General features: G+C 45.2%; 1 long non-coding RNA gene across 1 annotated transcript; it reads left to right on the forward strand.

The window, feature by feature from the left end:
• The first annotated feature begins 215 nt into the window (after nucleotides 1–215).
• LOC129210028 (uncharacterized) lies at nucleotides 216–4,857 on the forward strand. Its single transcript, XR_008578288.1, has 4 exons — nucleotides 216–363; nucleotides 1,248–1,431; nucleotides 1,846–1,900; nucleotides 2,545–4,857. It is a non-coding gene; the product is annotated as an uncharacterized LOC129210028 (long non-coding RNA).
• The last annotated feature ends 1,240 nt before the right edge of the window (nucleotides 4,858–6,097 follow it).

Raw genomic sequence — 6,097 nt, forward strand, 5'->3', positions numbered from 1 at the left:
TTTTTCTGCAATGACTAATTTTGAAGGCGGTAAGCTCACTGCTGAAAAACAGCATCAGAAATGTATGGTTATCAAGAGTAATAGGTGCCAAAGGCACAAATCTTACAGCTGTGTGAGGGGAAATGACGACAGTCATCTGAATACAAAATTATTTGCATCCCGTCTTTGTCTTAGAGCTTCTGTAAAAGAAAAACCATCCTTTTCTTTTTAAAGTGTCTGAGGAATAACATCATAAACCAAAAAAACTTCCACGTTACTGTTAAATTTCCTTTGTGGTGTCTGTAGCAATCCCTCAAAAGGGTTAGCTCTGAGTATTTCTTAATTTTGCAAGGATAACACAGGAAACAATTGCAACCGTGCTGGGTAAGTACACAGCTTGCTTTTTCAATGAATTCTTTGTGTATTTGATTTCCATTTATACTTCTGCATTTTGGTGAACCAAGACAAATATTTCTGGTAGGAGCAAAGGAAGCACCAAATTTTTTTGTCTGAATTGACGCTTTGAATAATTTCAACCGGCTTGGAAGTTGGCTTAAAAATGAGGGTCATCGTTTGGGAGGAAAATTGCCTGGTTTATTCCACATTTCCCCAATGTTTCAAATTTAAAATCTCAATATCATTTAGAAGTTAAAACGTGTTTATCTGTGGCCTGGCCACTCCGCTGTTCAGGAAGGACAAGTGTTACGTGATGTACCGGACATGTCATGACTCATGTCACATGTCTGAAATAATCTGAGAAATCATTGAAGACTTTTTTTATTGCAAGAAAAAATGGAATTCTTTTCTGACAGAGGATAAATAAAGTTATCATGTTTTGCCCACAGAAAATCTTCAAACAGGGAAAGAAGAGATCACATTCCTCTGATCATTTCTTCGTGTGTCATTAATTGCTACGATAATTCCATTGCCAAATCCTTTGGTATCTGAAAGCCTTTGCAATTGTCACCTTTAAAGTCAAAAACCAGGAGCCTGCTTCTCCTGAAACCCTCCATGTTCTCCCTGATGGCTCTTAGTCTTCACTTTTGCACATTTGTGGAGCTTTGGGGAGTTTCCAGCCCAGCGAGCGGCAGGGCTTGTTCGTCTTAGGGCAGATGCTTCCAAAACACAGTGGGAGCTGGGCACACATGTTTCCAATTATCGTATAAGAAGAAAAAAAAAAAAATACATTTTTAGAGGTTTCCAGATTTAGGCCTAAATGTTTATAGAACTGGTTTCAGCTTTTAAGAATGTATTTTCTGGCTTTGAAGCTAAGAGGAGCCCCTTGACTTCATGGGACTTTGGATGGGATCCCTGACAGTTTCTGGAGCTCCAGCGCCGGAGCGGTTCAGAGCAGGGGCTGGTACCCACAGCTCCATCTGCGTTGTGCCTGGGGTGGGAGCGCTGTCCCCAGCACCGGTCTGCCAGCCCCACCGACTGCAACACCTTTATAAGGTTTGTTTGGGCTTTTTTAATGTCATCCCATAGGAGAAAAAAATTGTTGTCCTATTTTCCAATCTCTGAGGAGGCTTTGGCCAGCCCCGGTCAGGAGGCACATTTGTATTCAGTGATGTAAAAGCTAAAAACCCCAGAGTATCCTCAAAATCATGGTGTGGGGAAGCAGGGAGAGAGAAGGGTCCTGTCTTTGGACACTAATGCTGGATCGCTCCCTGATCTGACCCCCTCCCTGTTTTGTCCAGACTCATTATAAATGTAACATAAAAAACCACCATCCCAGTCAGTCTAAATAGAGTGGCTGGTAGTCTTAATGTTTTAAATATATGTCCTGTCCTTTTTGCCCTCTTTGGTTTTTTGCTTCTTACATGAGCGGCGAGAACCAGTGTTATATTTTATTTTCCTTCATTTCAGCATTTGATCTACCTCCACGGAAAGCTGCAGTTATTCCATAAAACCAGTCACTGAGGTAAATAATAGCAATCTTACCCCATAAACCTGCTGAAACTGTTGAAATACATTAAAAGATTAGAGCAATCATTATTAATATAAATTACAAGAAAACACAACATTAGCTGAATCTGTTATATAAAAAGGAATTTTTTCTGAGTTAGTTTTAATTTCAAATAAATAACACAAAGAATTTTTCCGGGAACATGAAGGATAGCTTTATAACATCAGTCTAACACAAATAATGCCCCGTCGGCTCTGTTCTCTGCCATGCACGTTGAAGTGTTCAGACTCTAAAGCGCTGGTTTCTTTTCTTCAGATACAGGGGGAAAGTACTGATAATGAACATTTCATAAAAACACAGAGACCTTTACCAAATGAAAGGATGCATAATGCATTTTCAGCATTATTATTATTATTATTATAGTACTTGCCTTTACACAATTATTATTTGATGTTTAGGTTTGCTTGAGAGGAACATCTGAAAAAGATCTGCTAAGTCAAATCCAATGCTTTTAAAAGGCACTTAATGAATTTTTCTTGCTCTGTTTATATTGAGAGGTTATTTATTTGTAGATCATCTGTCATTTTTTGTGCAAAGTGTTTGTTTTTTTAATTCTATTAGTAAAATCACTTGTGCAATGGGTGTATGTTTTCCCATAGAGGCAGTCCTGCAGAAGCTTCCAGCGTGTTGATTTAGTGCTTATGAAATAGGGCTGTCGGGCCTCCCTGGAGACCAGGTTTTTCTTAATCGGTGTAGATACAGACACGGCTCTCGCTGGACGTACCCGACGTGTCCGCACCCCCCAGTGCCCAAGGACCTGGGCAGGCTCAGCCCAGCGGTGCTGCCGACATCGAGGGGTTTGGAGATGCCCTTTCACCTCTCCCATCCGTGGGGACCTTTGGGATCAACCCACTGTGGTTAGGTACAGCCTGACCTCCTGAAACACCCATCTGGCTGCAGGGAGCCAGACGTTGCTTTTTTCAAAATAATATTAAAATTCAGCCTTTGTAGGAACCAAATCTTTTTTTTCTTTTTCTCCTACTATTGATGGAAGTTTTCCATTCCTTAATTTCCTGAGAAATTCCTGCAAAATTCCCTGAGAAATTTCATACGGGAGAGGACAACCACTCCAGGTCAACTCAAATACTTCATCTCAGTATCACGGCAAATTTTCATTCCCACTTCACCCCTCCCACACCACGACGCAAGAGCTGGAAGGTCGACGCAGCAGTTTAATTTAATCGGCAGAACATTAAACCATGTCACATTAATATTAAAAATAAATGGTATAGACCAGACATCTGAAAATCACGCAGGGGGAAGGATTTTTTTTTTTTTTTCCCCTCTCGGTGTCTCTTTTAACTCTGCAAAGGCTGTCAGAGCCAGAGCAGTGGGTAACACAGAAAACGTCACTTTAAATTGAGAGTTTATCACTTCAGCTCTCCTTTCCCTCTCTTCCCTGGCCAGTTCGCATCTGTCAGCACAACCCCATCTCTCATTAGCGACAAGGCAGGAGACGAGGCAGTGCTTGGGCGATCTGACACTTCAGGCCCTGGTTTTTACAGATTGCCTTTAGCAGCTGAACTTGTCAGACATTTTGGGTAGAAAGAGCAGAAATGAGTAATGGAGGCATCTGATTATAGCCATAAAATTCACCCAACCCCAAAAGGATGCAGAGCTGCTCCAGAAACCCCAAGCTGATATTTTAAGGCGTTCGCAGACTCCGGGGCTGACGAGGTTGTTGCCAGCAGTAATAAACTCCTGTGATCCAATCTCAGCGCACGCCCAGCCCCGGTTTTATTTGGGCGAGGTGCAGAGGGCAGAAATTCCCTTTGTTTATTTTCACTCCCAACGACAGGGTCTGTGCGGAAACCCAACGATTCAGGGCTGTTGTTAAATCTTAATTTTATCGCCGTTCCCTCAGGGGACCGGCATGAGTGCGGTTTTCTGCACTCCTCAGGGTTTCTTTGGGGGACAACGGTGTTTTGAGATCCCTGGGTTGTCATTGCATAGCTATGTTAGATAAAGCACTTAAAACTCCGCCTTTGTCAACCAGAAGAAGCGGAGGTGGCCAGGAAATACAGGGACGCCTTGCAAGCCGGTATTGCAGCACTGCAGCATCCGCTCCTCTGCCCCACGCAAGCCAGCTTGGTCTCCTCCTCGAGGTGCAGGGCTCGGAAAGCAGAGGCATTTCTCATTCCTGGCCTGTTTTACCTGAATTTTACTTTTTACCTGAATTTCGACAGCAGAGGATAGCACTGACAAGAGTTTTGTGTTTTGCCGCGTTCCTGCAACAGGCAAATGGGGATGGTTTCAGGCTGGGGTTGAAGCAGTGGGAGAGAGGATTTCTCCTCCCACGCTCAAATCCCCTAAAACTGGGCATTTATGTCCTGGAAGTGTCTGACCCCAGGCACTCATGATACTTGCACAGACACATAGAGGAACATCACAGGGCCAAACGGGAGTGCGCTGGACTGGCACCAAACTCTGCTCTCCGTTTCTCCACCGATTTAGCCGGCGATGGCCGCATTGCCAGCTGGAGGTCAGACAGACCACATAAAATGGAGACACCTGCTCACCTGCTTTGTAAATGGAGAACAACACAAGGAGCTGTAAGACAAGGCTGACCAAGCCAGAAACCTCATCCCCAACAGCCCGACTTGGTCAGCCTTGATGACCCTGAGACAGCTAAACCTCCATTTAATCATGAAACATCGGATCCCGCGTCCTTTCTCGGCCATCACCAGCTCCATCACCATCCCAGCCAAGGTCAAACTGGCACGAGGAGTTTAATGCTGAGACTGGGTAAAAGATTTCTGTTTGCTGAGCTGACTGAGAGGCTGGGGATGCTGGATGGGGGAGAGTCAGGGCTGACATGGAGCAGTGAAAAACTAATGGCTTTTAGTGCTCCTCATTTATTTTTTCCATTTATCTTCTTTCAAGGATTTTGTTTTCCTTTCTGCTTTATTGTAATTACCTCTCATTGTTTCAAACTATTAACATTCAAAAATAAAGCACGTTTATCTCTCTCCAATATTTTTTCCAAGATGTTTTCATTCAAATCCATCCAATGAACCAACCTGAATTAACTGATCTAACTAGGCAGTTTTTAGATAAAAGCAAAGGCAGGAAGACATTCCTGGTTTTGCTGCTGCTTGTTGATGCCCACCAGGCACCTCGTGCAGCTACTCCCTGAAAATAATAGGAAATGATCCCAAAGAATTAGTAGCTGCTCTAGCTGGACCCCTCCTGCCCATTTATCGGAGGATGCTTGATGCTACTAGCAACACCAGAGCAGTGCTGGTTCATCTCCTATGGTTTATACGCAATTATAGAAGGGGCAGCTCACGACCAGCCGCTGCCGAAAGTGGTGCCCGCTCCGGCACGTTTACCCTCGCTGCTCTGCCAGTGCCCACTGCTGACACCTCCGCTGCCTTCGATCAAAGGGAAACGTGAGGAGCCGTTTTGCTTGATCTGAAGAAAGCTTTTGACACAGTTAACTGTGGCACATTAATTAACAAACTTCAATACCAAGGCTCCTCGGATGCAGCTCTCACAGGGTTTCAAAGCTGCCGTGCAGGAGGAGGGAGGGGACGGCGATTGCCATGTTCAAGGAGGTTCACATCTCTAGGTCCTTCACCATTGCGGAGATACAGCATCCAGATACAGGACCAGCGGCTGGGGTGCTGGTCTGGGGTGCCAGGAGGGGACGGAGCCGCAGCGGGCTGGGGCTGGGCATCCCCCACCCACCCAGCGTTAACTTGCAGCCCCGATAACCCGCAGAGGGGTTTCTCACTGTGATTCGGCTCTGTGAATTTTAAAGGAGACGGGAAAACTCGGGTTAGAGCAACCCATCTGCAAAGCGCCTGCCCAGCTGCGGGGGCTGCCCGGCTCCCGCTGCCCCACGTCCCAGCTTGGCTGCATCCACATTTGGACCCGTCGTGCTCCCGTGGAAAACTGAACTGAGAGAAAATGGGGCGGCGGATGATAGCAACGTCACCACAGCCCCAGTGCACGGCGAGAGCAGGCCATGAAATCAGGTCAGTTTCTTCTGGTGTAAATCAGCACTCCTTTGCTGAAGCCAGTGGAGTTAAAAGAGTGCAAGAAAGACCAAAATTAGGTCAATCAGATGCACGGCTCCTTTTATGCAGCAATGTAACCCTCTTCCTCCTTCCTACTACTTCTCTGCACAGTCAAGTAGGTCAGAAGTAT

This window comes from Grus americana, chromosome 9, assembly GCF_028858705.1.
Source record: "Grus americana isolate bGruAme1 chromosome 9, bGruAme1.mat, whole genome shotgun sequence".
Lineage (NCBI taxonomy): Eukaryota > Metazoa > Chordata > Aves > Gruiformes > Gruidae > Grus > Grus americana.